At 42.0% G+C, this 16094-nt stretch overlaps 1 long non-coding RNA gene across 1 annotated transcript; it reads left to right on the forward strand.

The window, feature by feature from the left end:
- The first annotated feature begins 2308 nt into the window (after positions 1-2308).
- On the forward strand, positions 2309-15839 carry LOC115647235. Its single transcript, XR_003999241.1, has 3 exons — positions 2309-2319; positions 5097-5099; positions 15575-15839. It is a non-coding gene; the product is annotated as an uncharacterized LOC115647235 (long non-coding RNA).
- Positions 15840-16094: the final 255 nt, after the last annotated feature.

Raw genomic sequence — 16094 nt, forward strand, 5'->3', positions numbered from 1 at the left:
CTAATTGAATGATTATTTCTGAAAAGATGGCAGACAGCAGTCAAGGGCCTTCAACGTTGAATGATTGTTCCCTGCTGGAACAATAGGTTTTCTACCAGTAGGGTTATTGACTTTGAATACTTGTCTACACAGAAGCTGACTTGGTGGTGTGGTTAGGGAACTGGGGCCCAGAACCCTCCCACCAGAAGCACATGAGCCAAAGAGAGACAGAGACAGTTTTTAAAAAAGGGGTGCTTTTCTGAGCAAGAGACTGTCCATTCTCACTGACCAGAAGAAATTGCTAGAGAAGAGTGAATATAGGAAAGGCTGCATAGCCTAAAGAAGTTCATGGAATTCAGTCTCTTGGGAAGGATGAGATCAGCATTCAGCACTGTTATGTTTTCAAAGATCTGGAACTCTCAAGTGAGCTCTGTTAAGAGGAAAGTGTGTGTAGTTAAGAAATTACTTTTCGAAGCCTGTGTTCCTTGCTTTCCTGCCACATTGTCCCTGAAGAGATTAATTGAGAAAGAAGAGGTTACACAGCCATATGGACTCTGGAAAACATGTCTAAGTAACTGGAGGAGTGGGAGGAATGAGGCCCAGGTTCTGGTTTATAAGACAGCTGGACTGCAGAGCCCTACATTCACACAAAGGGGTTCAGACACAAGATCTACACCTGGGAGTGAGTCTTAGAGACCAAGAGCTAGGAACAGTGACCAGTCATTTCCTAGAAGAAGGGGCTTAGAAGTATGTGGGGTCCTGCCATTGGATCTACTCACAACAGACTGGTCTGTCCAATGAGGAGGACAGCAGCAGGCTTTGATTTTTTCAAGTGGTTTGTAGGATTCTAGATTTTATTGTGATCTTGCACCAGTTTTTACACAGATACAACATGAGTGTTTTGATTTGCACCTTATAAGTGACACTAGAATCAGGCCCTTTGATTTCCATTTCTCACTTCTTTTCTGTATAAATAAAACAGCTTTAAGCTATAAATACTGTCCAATAAAAATCACATTGCTGGCTACACATCAACAGTTCAAATGAAATCGCTAACCTTTGGCAATTAATTTGTTAAACATCTCATAAAATATTGTCATATTTAAACAGCTTTAATTTTAGCATAGGCTATTCAGGGATGTAGCAAGACCCCAAACTGACATATGCTGCAAAACAGATTAGTATATCCAATAGAATATATGAATCCTAATATAACTTACATTTAAATGCAAACTAGGGCAAAATGATTAATGAAGGCACTCAGACATACTCTGAAGGAATATATATGACAAAGAAATCTTGATCAAGTGAGCCTATACAATTTATAGTGCAGTATTTTTCAACTAATTAGAAAGACTATAGAAAATCAAATTGGTACTTGTTGGAAATGAGACTACAATAGAAGAGAAAGGGTCTTGTGAGAAAGTCAAGGCACTTCAGTTGCAAAAAATACCCTATTTTTGTGGTAATGTTGTTTTCAATAAGAGGATCTCCACAGACTGTAATCCCAACTCAGATCTCTGATCCTCAATACAAATCTCACATTCATCCCTACTATAGCTAGGTATCTGACTCACCCTTGAATTTAGTTTATCTTCACATCTCTCATATCTGTACATTTGACTACATTCATGACCAAAATATTACCAGACCTTATCTCAGTCACTCTTCTGCCAAAGCTCTTATTCATGTCTTCATCTTCATTTAATCTTCACTACTGTAATTCTCACCATTATAATTGGTCTAAATCCCAGCTCTTCAAAGCATGGCATCTCTTTACCTCACTCTTACACAGAAAGGAAAACCTATGACCTCCATCCTTGGAAACATCATTCGTTTGCTGTTCATTCTAGGATTCAATACAAGATTAGGCGCAGACAAGAGGGCTTCAGAAATAATGCTTTGGACATGAGTTTAACCAAACACTTGGGCTTCTGGTTACAGAGTGAGTGTGAGATTTAAGTCAAAAGAGAGACAGAGGCAATGGAAATCTTCTTCAGGCTCCTGAGCATTTGCTAATGAGCTCCAAATGCTTAGCAGTGAGCACTGGGCCATAGCACAGGCTTTGGGGTAGGTGTACATGATGAGGGAGATGGTGAGGAGCATGAGAGGGACAAATGGAAGTTCACAAGGCGAAGCTTTATTACACAGTCCCAGAAATTGATTCCATTATTACAGAAATAACTATCCCCTCCCATCCTTGTAGATAAACTGCTGGGTAAATAGTTCAGAATTCTCACTGCCATCTTAAGAGGAGGCTATGGGCTCAGATTGTAAACTGGATGAATGCTCTGTGTGTGAGTTTTGGAGGGGAAGAATAGTGGGTGGGGCAAAACTGGGGTAGGAAGTGGCAGGATATAGGAGTTATGACATGATCCTGAGTTTGACTATGGGTGTGTCATGATCCTGGTTACAAGACAGCCATGAACACCATCTTTGTGTAGGCACCCATTATATTCATGGATTGGATATGTTTTCTATTTCTATAGGCTGTATTATCTACCACTGGTCCCACCACAGGTATACATGTTTTCTTTAAAATGCCCAAGACAGATGGGAAATAGAATTCATGTTCAGTTTGGTGTTGTCTGACTATCTACAGAGAACTAATATGGACCATAGTCTGTGGGTCATAGCATTTAGCAATTCCTCAAAGGCAGTTGGCTAGCTGATGTCAGCGGGGTTTCCAATGATGGCAAAAATGTCAAGTGGAATGAATAATCTCAACTGGTACAAACTTAGAATGGCTCCTCTTTATCATCGTCTACAGCCCTTCAGCATATCAGAGAGATGATCTGTGCCTTTAGGGTTGAATGTGTACCTCTCTATGATCTCAGTGAAGTCAAGGAGGGTCTTTCAGGTTCACAGACCCTATTGGGCACCTCTTACTCTGTGATTATCCCTTCTCCGATGTCTCTTTTCTCTGAGTTATTCCATAACATACCAGCCCCACCATGGCTAGGGTATTATACTAGACCAGCTACCTGGTGCTGTTCTCATTGTGTTGGTAGTCCATTGCCAGTGATGATTATGATATTATCGCAATTCTCACATATGGCTATGCATATGACTTCACAGTCCGAATCCTGATTCACAGAATCGGCCACACTGAGGGCATGGGAAGTCTGTATCTATGATGTTTGGTGGTGCAGCTCTGTGGTTCTGTTTACATGCAGCCTGGAGATAATTTTGTTGATACTGATCAATTTTGTCACATGCTGATTTTGTGAGAGACCACCAATGAGTCCTGTTCTGAGCCAATTGTTCAAATTCTTTGGGACTGTGCCAGCCCACTGGAGATGTTCTTCAGATTATCTTTGAAGCACTTATACGAATGACACTTCTTTCTTTTGCCCTGACTCAGCTCCCCATACAAGATCTGTTCTGGCAGACAATGGTCTTCTACTCTGATGACGTGTCCCATCCATCTAAGTTGTGCTCTCAATAACATTTCTTCAATGCTCTCTCAAGGACCTCAGTATTGGTCACTGTGACTTTCCAGCAAATGCTCATTATTGAGCAAAGGAAGCACATGTGAAATTGCTCAAGCTGTTTAATGTGACGTCTATAAAGAGTCCATGTCTCAGATCCATACAGGAGAGCTGTTAGAACCACTGCACTATAGATCTTCAGTTTGGTGGAGAGACGGATGTTGTGTTGGTTAAGAACTTTTGCTTGAAGTCAGCTGAGGGCCTAGCTGGCTTTACTAATTCTGGAAGAAATTTCCTTATCCAGGTAACTGCCACTTGAGATGATACTGCCTAGATGCTTGAACTGATCCACATTTTTCAATTGTGTGCCTTGGATGAAGATGGCTGGCACTGGGGCATTGGAATGAGGTGCTGGTTGGAACTAGACCTCTGTCTTCCCGAGACTCATGGTGAGGCCAAAGAGCTGAGATGCTTCTGAGAATCTATCAATGATGACCTGAAGGTTGTCTTGTCTATGAGCTGTCAAGGCACAGTCTTGTTCTCATCAGCAAACCCCTAAATGCCCTTCTGCCCTGCAATTCCATTTCCTTCCCCCTACAATATTCCTGATTCTTCTCCTCCTTATCAATAAAATCTAAGGTCTATTTCTTGTTCTCTGTCTCCCTTTCGCATTCCATCTGTTTGAATCTCTTTCTCTTTCAGATATGCATGTCAGTCCTTACCCTGCTCATTGCTGTATTTAAGGGTGCATAGTTTGCAGACCAACCAAAGAAGGGTTGCTTCAGGTGCACCTTAACTTGCTTCCTCGTGCCTCTGACAACTAGTTTTGGAATAACTGAAACAGCCCTTGAGCAGCCTTGGGCACTTCTGAAAATGCTGTTTGGGTGCCCATTCCAGGGCTCATACCCCTGACCCAGACTCTGGAGTGTTCAAGCCACTGAGCTCTCAAAAATGTGGATGTTGCCAAACAGTGGGTTTGAAAATCCTTTGGGTATGCAAATCCCACCTGAGTCCCTAGGTGGATGTCCAGGTGGGTATTTGCACCTGTTCAAGCTTTTGAAAATGTTGCCCTATGCCCAAAGTGACACAATGTGATGGTATTGGAGCTGGGAACAAAACCAGGACATTGTCTCTTCCTTGTTCTAACCACTAAACCCCTTCTCCTAAGTGCTGGTAAAAAGGAAAGATGTCATGGTTAGTCATTGGAAAGAGAAGTACACTAGAATTCAGCATCCACTACAAGAAAGATAGGCCTGCTCGCTATTCTATTCTAATTCTTGTACTACATACTTCATTGTGGTATCTAGCATCTAGCGGCATTCATTTGATTAAGCAAATAAAACTGGACTTGCTCAGTATGACATATTAAAAGGTGGGATGAAATGTAAATTACAATAGTTAACAAGCATAAGAAGTTCAAAAACATTGGTGTCATATTGCAGGAGGTTGATGGAAAACTGAAAACATGGGGATAAGTCGCACTTTAAAAAACACTGGTCTGGTTGTAAATCTTAAGGACAACAGCACTGGATAATTGAATTGATAACCTGGAAAATATGTTCAAAATAAGAAATGTCAGGTTGCAAGGATCCAGAAGGCACAGCAACAAGAGAGACAATATTTTGTGACTCATTATAAAAATGTGAGGACTGAATGATTTTGAACTCCTTCAACAATATGTGGCAGCATGTCATCTCCATGAGAAAGCTAATCAGGTAATGCCTACTCAAGGCTTACAGAATGTGATTCTCTTGGAATGAGGAATAATGTTTTTAAATTAGCCCATAAATCTGAGTCTAATTTTCAGAGTTCAAAACTTTTATTGAGATCACAGTTCTGTTCTCTTTCAATGTCCAAAATTTATGAAAGCATTTAAAACAAGAATGAAAAATATATGACCCAAGAAAGGGTGTTGCTTTGTCCTAGCAACATGGGGGTCTTCTGTGGAGGCAGCAGGTTTATATGTTTCATACATATCTAAAAGCATTTCTGGGAAAGGAAATGTGTAAAGAATTGAATTGGAGGACTCTGACATACAATACAGGGAACTTTTACCTTCTCTAAAGTAAATTAAAATTTATTATGTTGCCTCACTCCAGCACTGCACCAACTCTGACAAAGGCCAGTGCAGATCCTGTACAATCTGATACATAAGAACATAAGAATGGCCATACTGGGTTAGACCAAAGGTCCATCTAGCCCAGTATCCTGTCTTCTGACAGTGGCCAACTCCACGTGCCCTAAAGGGAATAAACAGAACAGGTAATTAGGATGTGATCCATCCACCATTGCCCATTCCCAGCTTCTACATTGGACTAGATTTCTTCTGATTTGTCAATATTAATGGTTGCTGCCCTACATGAATCTTTGTGCCCTTTCTTATTCCTTACTTCTGAATTCTTTCCCAGATTCCTGACCTTATGCTCCATTAAACATTTCTCCTTGGCCCATGAACACAATCTACACATATTCTTGTTTACAGTTACTAAAAATTGTCACTCAGTTTGCCTGCCATGATTTTCCCAGAGTGATGTCATGAGGTGCTATCATTTATTTTAATTGTGTTTATCTGTGATTAATTCTAACACTGTGTATGTGTCTGCTTTTCAGTTCACTGTATTCTTAATAACGTGTTATGATTTGAAGAAATGTATCATGTATATTATGTGAAATCTTATATACAGTGCAATATATCTTAATGTGATCAACTGGCATACATCGTGCTGTGACCTGTATACTAGGACAGTCTGCAGTTATTTGACAAAGTAGTTTTTGATGTATGTACTGTGATATTTTGGAATATTTAAGACTGAATTTAAAAGTTATAAAAGTTACATTTGGAACTTGTGTGTCTCCTTAACCTCTAAAAATTCAAGTTTACAACTAAATAAACAGTTATTCATGGTCAATAAATTATATTAAATGAGACAATATATTTAAAGATCTGGGAACTAATGGTTTCTATGTGTATATGTGGTGCATATGAGTATGTATATTACATGGATTATAAATAACTAATAAAAATAGGCTATCTGTGAACAAGCACTAATGCACTGTTAGAGAAGCTATATTTCTATATGAACATGATATTGAGCTCATTTCAATGTAGCTAAAAATCCTCCAATAAAATGACATCCAAGGCCTAATTTTCACACTCTAGCATCCACTTGTTTCAATGCATGTTGTTTATGCATGAGTAGAACCAGCCAAACATCATGACACTAGAACTAATGCTTGCTCTGGACATGGGAATGTAAAGGTTACCCACTTCATTAAGGTCTATAGGATTCTGCCCATTGTTCATCACCTGAGATTGTTTCTGCAGTGATACATAGTGTGTGAGATTCCAGGGAGTTCAGTTCTGAATGTATATACCAAGATAGGATTTAGCATAGAATAAGGACATTGTGTTTTTCTTCTGTATCTCCCTGTTCTTTGCTAGCTATTGGTTAGGGTTGAGTTATGCCAGCATTTCATCAGGTAAACTTGTTACAATTATAATTCTAAAGATGTATTTCATGTAATAACTTAAGAAATTACTGCCTTCATGTGTATCACTGTATTAATAACACTGCTCTACACCAAAATGCTTCTGAAATAAATGTAGTCCAACTTTACTAATTCTGGGTCACTGAGAACAAAACTGATACTTAAAATTGTTAATTGGCTCTAGTTTTCAAGATATGGTATTGGGTCAGTATATATGACCCTTGACTTGGGAATGGCAGAGGATAAGTGCGTTATAAAGGGAAGGGATCTCAATTTAAACCAGAAATGACTAAAATACATCTTTGACTGGATCTATGAATAAATCTATGACTGGGTTTGGACAGTACTTGCTTTTTAGGTAAAACAATGAATGATGCAATCTGACGCTGGTATTGCGTCATACATGATATGAATTGCATCATGTTATTCCTAGAAGTCATGGATGATGCAATCATAATGACGCTTACATCACTTTGCTTCTGGTCCTGAACCATCAATGTCACAGGACCCACATTTTCTCCCATCCTCCTCCTCTGAACCACACCTCCTAACACAAGGTGAACTGAATGACCTTGTCGGGGATTTGGAACTACCCAAGAGTAAGGCAGAGCTGTTGGGCTCCAGACTACAGCAGTGGAATCTCCTGGCAGGCTATCAGGGCAAATGGAGCCCATCAATGCTTGCAGACTATTGCTGGACAGTGACAAGAGATGCTCCATTTAATGAATACAAGAGACAAGCCAAGAAGCGCCGAGTAGACACTGAATAGGACTAAACTATGTACATAATAGTTTTATGCCTTTTGTTTCATAATAAGTTTTATTTATAGAACCCTTCTGCTGATTTTTAAAGTCTTACATAAACAGGACAGATAAAATATTATCATGTAAAGCAACCATAAACACATGAAAAGACCTAGGTTTACAATTTATGATTAAAACTCTACTATCTACACAATATACATAGACATAAAATGTAAAAAGTTAAATATCTTAGAAACAGTAGCCAAACAGTTGTTTTAATTGTCATATTTGAATTCAGCACATCAAAATACATAATAAATATCACATTTTATCTCTGAAGCAGACGACTTCTCAAAAATTGTAGACCAGTGTAATTTGTTACCCAACAGGTACTTTTTACAGAGAGTTTTGTTAAAACAAGCAACAACACTATTCTTACTTTTTTTTTTTTTGAAAATTTATATCTTTTCCCTTGGCCCTGTGTCTTTCTCTTTGTTTTTTTTAGAAAGCCATTTCTCTACAGTTATGACAGCAGAAGGGGAATTGTGTGGGTAAAACAAGAAGTACTTATCACACTTGAAAGTTTCCTCTTAGTCTTTTAAAGAAATAAAATAAAGTACCCAAACACATGTAATAATTAGCTATAATGTTCAAACTACTTGTAACAGTAGAGATGGAAAAAGAGAGACAATACCCTCCCAATCAGTTAAGCATTATAAACAGGTAACCATGAAGAGACATATAGACAGTAGGCTGTAGAGTCTGCTACTGATATGCCACTTTGGGTGAGGTTGCTGGGACAGACTTCAGTGAGGTTGAATCATCAGAATTTGACCCAAATTATTTGTTTTTTAGAATGGCCTCTCCTTTTCAATACTAGACTTCAAAAAGTTCTGTAGGACATAGATGTGGTAGTGTGATGCAAATTAATAATGGCAATGGGTGACTGCTGATCTGCAGGAGAAAAAAAGAAAGCTTAAGAAAATTAAACATGAAAGGGAAGTGTGAGATAATGTCATCTTCTTTCCACTCTTTCTCTCCTCTTTCTCTTGCATCCTTCTTTATTCTTCCAGAGTTTACCATTTTCTCCTCTTCTAATCTGATGTTTCCCTTAACTTGGCATATTGAGGTCAAAAAACTACAGGAGGATTGGCTCATAGAGGAACCAATGTGCTTCCTCTGCACAGGGTATAGAGATGCCAGACAACCTCACAGCTCAGCTCTTTCATAGCCTCTGGCATAGGCCTATGAGGAAAAAAAGCTGAAGACATGACCAAGGCACCTGTGGCTGTGCATATCCATAGGCCAAACTTCCCCTCTTATGCGTTGGACAGCTGCTACAGTGGCAACTGCAGTCTTGAGGGTGCAGTAGCTGCCATGGAATGGTTTCTGCGGGGCCCTTTGGTTTGGGGAAGATGATTTTGTGCTCCTTGACCTAGTCAGTGAAGTCTTTACAGAGAATATTTACTCAAGCTTTGTGCAGGAGAGAGGACTATGGCTAAAATGTCCCTTTGGTTGCCTGGATAACTAGAGGAGATGAAAAACTTGTGGATACAAGCATGGGGGTTGGGGTAGTGGTGGGATGGCAGCAGTGTAGAGGAGAAAGGAATGAAGGGGAAAGTTCAACCCTTCTGTATAGGGAGTGGAGGACAAACAATGGCTGAAAGGAGAGTAGCATACATTTATATTCCTCCCACTTCTAGCTGTGGAACCTCTTGCAACCTAGAAAATAGTTAGGAGGGTAAAGTCCAGAGACATAGGCCCTATATCAGGGGTTCTCAAACTAGAGGTAGGGACCCCTCAGGGAGTCACAAGGTTATTACATGGAGGGTCGTGAGCTGTCAGACTCCACCCTAAACCTTGCTTTGCATCCAGCATTTATAATGGTGTTAAATATATATATATATATAAAGTGTTTTTAATTTAATGGGGGGGATTGCACTCGGAGGTTTGCTATGTGAAAGGGGTCACCAGTAAAAAAGTTTGAGAACAACTGCCCTATATGCAGATGGCATTGACCATTGTGGATGTCAGGACATCTACCAGTATTTGAAGCTGAATTCCCTTCTCCTTCCATACAGGCCAAACCTCACCTCTGCAAGGTAACAATGACTGGTAAACTCCACAAGAAGCAGCTCTGAGTTTCCATTCTCTTTCAGAAGTAACTGCTGCTGAATAGGGGATCATGTACCCAATATATGTTCATCTCCTGGTGGCACTTTGCCAAAAAATGGCCTGTCCCCAGCACCCAAATATTTCCCCCATGGCACTCCCTTAGCTGGAGCATCTCCCCTGACTATATTATTCTCAGAGATTTGTTGAAGGAGAGTCAGTTTCTGATGTGGCTAGAGCACAGCCTAATGAAGACCTTAAGGGCAAGAAACAAGACCTTTAAGAAGGCCAGGAATTGGATCGGAAACCAGTGCAGAGTGTGGGGAGTGATGTGGTCTAATAAGTTAGTCCCATTCAAGAGGCCAGCTGCAGCATGCTTGTGAAGTCTATTGGAAGCTGATCAATTATTTCAAACCTTCTTCCACTGTCTCTAAGCAGCAAGGCAGGAAAAGGGAATTAGGTCTGACTGTTCTAGAGCATCTAAAGCCCCTCAAAAGCTCCCAGCTCCTGTTCATAGTTCCCACCCTACCCACACAGACTCTGGTTATGGAGGGAAATCTCCACCTTCTCCTTCACAGCTTCCGCAGCTCATGTTCATTCTCATTGAGAATAGGAGCACTGGTGCCCCCCACACTGACTTTCTTCTCATCCCTCAGAGCTCCTGCCAATTGGCCTTCCAACTGCCCCCTTAATTCCATCCTCTGAGTAATAAACAATAATGTACGGGTAATTAAATGTATGTTTATAGGATTTAAATCTTGTTCACTAGCTTCCATGGCACTGTAATCTCTAGCACCAAAGGGTTTTCAAGCAATCTTTGCCTCCAGCAATCCCCAGGTGGGAGCTAGATAGACAGTAGCTGAGTTACTACTGTCCTGCTTGGACTGTGCTAGCAGCATGGGGAACTATTGGCATTACAGCTCCAGAGATATAATCAATTTTCTCACATTTATCAATTCATTTCTGATGCAATCTAGGGAGATGCAAAAGCTTCTGAAGAAAATGCTTGAAGTAAATATTCAGAGGAAAGTCAAAATTGCCAAAATTATAGAAAAGTGGCAGAAAAGCTGAAGAAATTGTTATCTAACCCATGACAGGGAAAGCCCATCTGGTTAGTGCAAGTGTGTAGAGCTAGTAAGGGAAGATACAAACTGACTATCTCTGTATAATGAAAACACTTGGGAGAAGGTAATGACCTTGTATCTATCTGTCAAAGATCTCTGTGACCCATACAAAGGGCTGGTGGAAACAGAAAGCCATCAGAATGCTAAATCTGCCTCTAATGCTGTATTTTCCCACTGCAGTGCCACATCTTCTTTTTTATTTTTTTGAGATTCATCAAGCAGTGTTGAAGTCTACTCTGCTCACAACCTCAGAGTGTTCATAGACAATGCAAAAAGAACAATGTTTTTAAAAGATATTCAGTCCATAACTAAATTTGAACAATAAACACACCAGCCTTTGGTGCTTGGATGAATTTCCCTGATGCTTGAAGAGAGGATGTAATGCAGATAATTAAAATATATATTGTCTCTAAGAAATGTTTTTACATTTTTAATTATGAAACAGATAATCTGTCTGGTTTAGTTTATTGATTTTAGAGCACTCTTGGGGAAAAAAAGATATTTTTTAAACTTTCAGTAAAGGTCTTTTGGCCAGATTGGTACTTCATATCGGATTAAATTATACCAATATTTGGTATTCAAAGCATCAAGAAAAAACTGAATAATCACATCCTTATTGTAAGTAGTATTAAGATTGTGACTCAAACTCTGTGATGCATCACAGACTACTTCTGCCCTTCATTTGTTCCCACAGGATGACTAAGGAAGGATACATGCATTTGTAGATCCAGACCTTGAGCTGAGAGGGACCATGTCCCACAAAGTTTGGATAAGTTTTAAACAGGGACAACCAAAGAGTATTGAAGTCCTCCATGAAGAGTAGGATGCAGATGGCATTGGAAGAAAGCCAGGAGTATCATGAGCAACTTAATTTGTTGGTGTACATGGGAATGGCTGGGGCAGATGGGCAGGGGAATAGAGGAGGGTTGATTATTGGACTAGATCTGGTAACATTTAGGCTTAATCCGCATCTGATTGCCCTCTTGTGCCCAAGCATTGCAGTATATCAGATTTATCACATCATGCACTGATTTCGGCTCTCTCTTTTGCCCAGACAAAACACAAGAAAACCCTCAAAATGTTATCACTATCACTAGGTGGGCTCGGCAGCTCAGATGATATAGAAAAAGTGACATGTTATATTTTACCTGGGTTTTCTGCAGCAAGTGGAACTCCATTCCCCTCCTTCTAGACAGCCTCACATTTGACATTCCAGAACTGACAGGTCTTTTGATTTGGGTACTCTTTATCTTTTTCTTTATGTATATATATATGGACCATCATATGTCATTATCTCTCCAGTTAAATATGTATCCTTTTATAAATTATTCTTTCAATGGATCACAAGTCTGCAACCTTATTACTGCAGGTTGTCCATCTGTGATCATAATCCATGATGACTGATGGCTACTGTGACAAAGTTCCTCCTCTACCTTGGTGGGTCCTGTGCTTATTGGCAGATTTGCTCACCTCAGTGAACTTCCCCTCTGGTGGAACCCACAGTCTGGGTCAACTCATCCTGTGTCTGATCAGGATTTGGGAGATTTGGGGAGAACCCGGGCCCGCACTCTACTCCAGGTTCCAGCCCAGGGCCTGTGGATTGCAGCTGTCTATAGTGTCTCTTGTACAGGGGCAGCTCCAGGAACCAGCACACCAAGCGCATGCTTGGGGTGGCAAGCCAGGTGGGCTGCTCTGCCGGTCGCCGTGAGAGCGGCAGGCAGGTTGCCTTCAGCGGCATGCCTGCGGAGGGTCCGCTGGTCCCCCGGCTTCTGCGGGCCTCCTGCAGGCTTGCCACTGAATCCACGGGACCAGGGACCTCCTGCAGGCAAGCCTCCGAAGGCAGCCTGCCTGCAGTGCTTGGGGTGGCAAAATACCTAGAGCTGCCCCATCTCTTGTAACAGCTGCATGACAGCTACAACTCCCTGGGCTACTTCCCCATGGCCTCCTCCAAACACCTTCTTTATCCTCACCGCAGGACCTTCCACGTGGTGTCTGATAACACTTGTACTCCTTAGTCCTCCAGCAGCACACCCTCTCAGTCTCAGCTCCTTGTGCCTCTTGCTCCCAGCTTCTCACACGTACTTCCTCTCCTCTGGCTCCCTCTGGCCTAATTGGAGTGAGCTCCTTTTTAAATCCAGGTGCCCTGATTAGCCTACCTTGATTGGCTGCAGGTGTTCTAATCAGCCTGTCTGTCTTAATTGGTTCTAGCAGGTTCCTGATTACTCTAGTGGCAACAGGTCCTGCCTTTTGGTGCTGGGAAGTGGATGGTATGAGGCAGGAAAGCAGTCTTTGGGATGTTCTTTGAGTGTGCTTTGGACAAACTGGACATTGTGACACTGACAGGGGCATGTCAAGGGTGGCCAGGAACACTCTTGGGGCAGGGGCCTGATGATGAACTGTGGAGGTCCAGAGATGAGTGATGGGTGGGGAGCACCCTCCCACAGGACCAATTTGAGGAAAGTGAGAGAAGCAGGAGGCAAGGCAGCCCTCACCTCTTGGAGTAAACAATAAGGGAATTGCCAGCTGGGCAGCCCTATGCACTGGCCAAGCATCACAAGGTCCACCTAGTTCCTTTGATCACTGTCCAGGAGGTCGAGTCTGGTGGTACTAGACAGGACCAACCTCCAGAATGGGTTATGTAACTGGGGTTCTGCTAGTCCTTAGTGACTACTGCGGATCTGGTCACTAAGACTAGCTTCCAGGTCCTGTTAAAAGACCAGCAGCTCAGAGATATCTTGGGGAAGACCCATCAGGTGGAGGTGAAAGAGCTGCCAGTCATACTGGAACCCTAAGAGGTGATGGAGGGATGTGTCTACCAGCACGCTCCATGCCATACTACAAACACTTGAAAGGAATGTTTGCAGTTCCTGAAGGTAGAAGGTGTGTACCTGACTGCAGATGCAGACCAGGCCATGCCTGTCCTCCTCCAGTGGGAGGTCAGGACTCCTGCAGAGACCTAATGCAGCCCCAGCCAGAAAAAATGCAGGATCTTCTTCTGGAGACTGGCTAGCAGTCCCATGGGTGAGCTCAGGGTGTTGAACCTGTGCCAGAACAAAACCAGAACCAGCTGGTTTCCAAAGGGAAAGGTACTGGAGCAGCCCTTTCCACCTTCATAACCGGTCAGGTTAGGAACCATTAGGAAAGAGATTGATAATAAGACAGTAAATAGCATAATTCCTCTACATAAATCCATTCTACACACACACCTCGAATATTGCATGCAATTCTGGTTACCACATCTCAAAAAATATACATTATAAATGAAAAGATGCAGAGATGGGCAACAAAAATGATTAAAGGTATGGAACAGCTTCCATACGAGGAGAATTTTAAAAGACTAGAATTGTTCAGCTTGGAAAAGAGATAAGCAAGGGGGGGATATGCTAGATGTCTATAAAATCATGAATGGTGTCAGGAAAGTGAATAAGGAAATGTTATTTTCACCTTCATAAAACACAAGAAACAAGGGGTCACCCAATGAAATGAATAGGCAGCATGTTTAAAACAAACAAAATGAAGTATTTCTTCACACAGTGCACAGTCAACGTATGGAACTCATTGTCAGGAGATATTTTGAAGGCCACAAGTATAACTAGGCTCAAAAAAGAATTATATAAGTTCATGAAGGATAGGTCCACCAGTGGCTATTAGCCAAGAGGTCAGGGTTGCAACCCCATGCTTCAGATGTCCCTAAACCTCAGATGATGGGACTGGATGACAGGGAATTGATCACTTGATAATTTCTCTGTTCTCTTCATTCCCCTTGAAGACATTACCCTATCTGCCTACTGTTGACAGATAGGGTACTGGGCTAGATGGACCATTGGTCTAACCTGGTATGTCCAGTCTTATATTGGACACCATGGCCTCTAAATAACTCCAATTCTGCCATGAGGAGGGAACCATGACAGAAAGGTACATGTGCAATGGCCCCATGCCCCAATGGATGTCACAGAGTACAGGTGGGTGGGACACTGTCTGCCACCCATCCCCAGCTGTCAGGCCATAGCTCTTGACCCAGCTGACACAGGTGAAGGAGGCTGCCACATAGATGGCTTGGCAAGCCTCCACTCCTACCAGGTCTCCCACGTCCTCGGTCATGAGAAGCATCCTGTTGGTATACTCCGACAGGACCACCCACAAGTCTGGCTCCCATAGCACCAATCCCGTCATCTTCTTGCAAAGAAGAAGGAGGAAGGGCTCAATAGAGATGGCATAGAGATGGCTGGAGAACAAGTAAACCTCATGTACACCTCATGTACCCCTCAACCAAAGATGACAGGTTTGGTCAAGGCCCATTTGAGCTTGACCACATAGTCCACTGAGACACATACACCTGGAGAAACCCCACAAAGTGAGGCCCTAAACCAAATGCCAGCAGATTGTCCATGAGATACCCGTTATCCACCCTGTCAAATACCTTCTCATGGTCTAGGTCCAGGAAGGCCAGTGACAAACTACCCCTACTGAGTGATGAAGGAGTTGGCTGATGTGATTGCAGAGCCATTGGCCATTATCTGTGAAAACTTGTGGTGATCAAGGAGGTCCTGGATGATTGGAAAAAGGCAAATACAGTGCCTATCTTTTAAAAAGGGAAGAAGAAGAATCCGGGGAACTGCAGACTGGTCAGCCTCACCTCAGTCTCTGGAAAATCATGGAGCAAGTCCTCAAGGAATCCATTTTGAAGCACTTGGAGGAGAGGAAGGTGATCATGAACAGTCATCATGGATTCACAAAGGTCAAGTAATGCCTGACCAACCTGATTGCCTTCTATGATGAGATAACTGGCCCTGTGGATATGGAGAAAATGGTGGACGTGATATACCTTGACTTTAGCAAAGCTTTTGATATGGTGTCCCACGGTATTCTTGACAGTAAGTTAAAGAAGTCTGGATTGAATGAAGGGGCTATCAGGTGGATAGAAAGCTGGCTAGAGTGTCGGGCTCAACAGGTAGTGACCAATGGCTTGATATCTCATTGGCAGCCGGTATCAAGCGGGGTGCCCAGGAGAATGGTCCTGGAGCCCACTTTGTTCAATATCTTCATTAATTATTTGGATGATGAGATGGACTGCATCCTCAGCAAGTTTGTGGACGACACTACACTGTGGGGAGAGGTAGATATGCTGGAGAGTAGGGATAGGGTACAGAATGCCCTAGACAATTTGGAGGATTGCGCGAAAAGAAATCTGACGAGGTTCAACAAGGACAAGTGCA

The sequence above is a fragment of the Gopherus evgoodei genome, chromosome 1 (assembly GCF_007399415.2).
Source record: "Gopherus evgoodei ecotype Sinaloan lineage chromosome 1, rGopEvg1_v1.p, whole genome shotgun sequence".
Lineage (NCBI taxonomy): Eukaryota > Metazoa > Chordata > Testudines > Testudinidae > Gopherus > Gopherus evgoodei.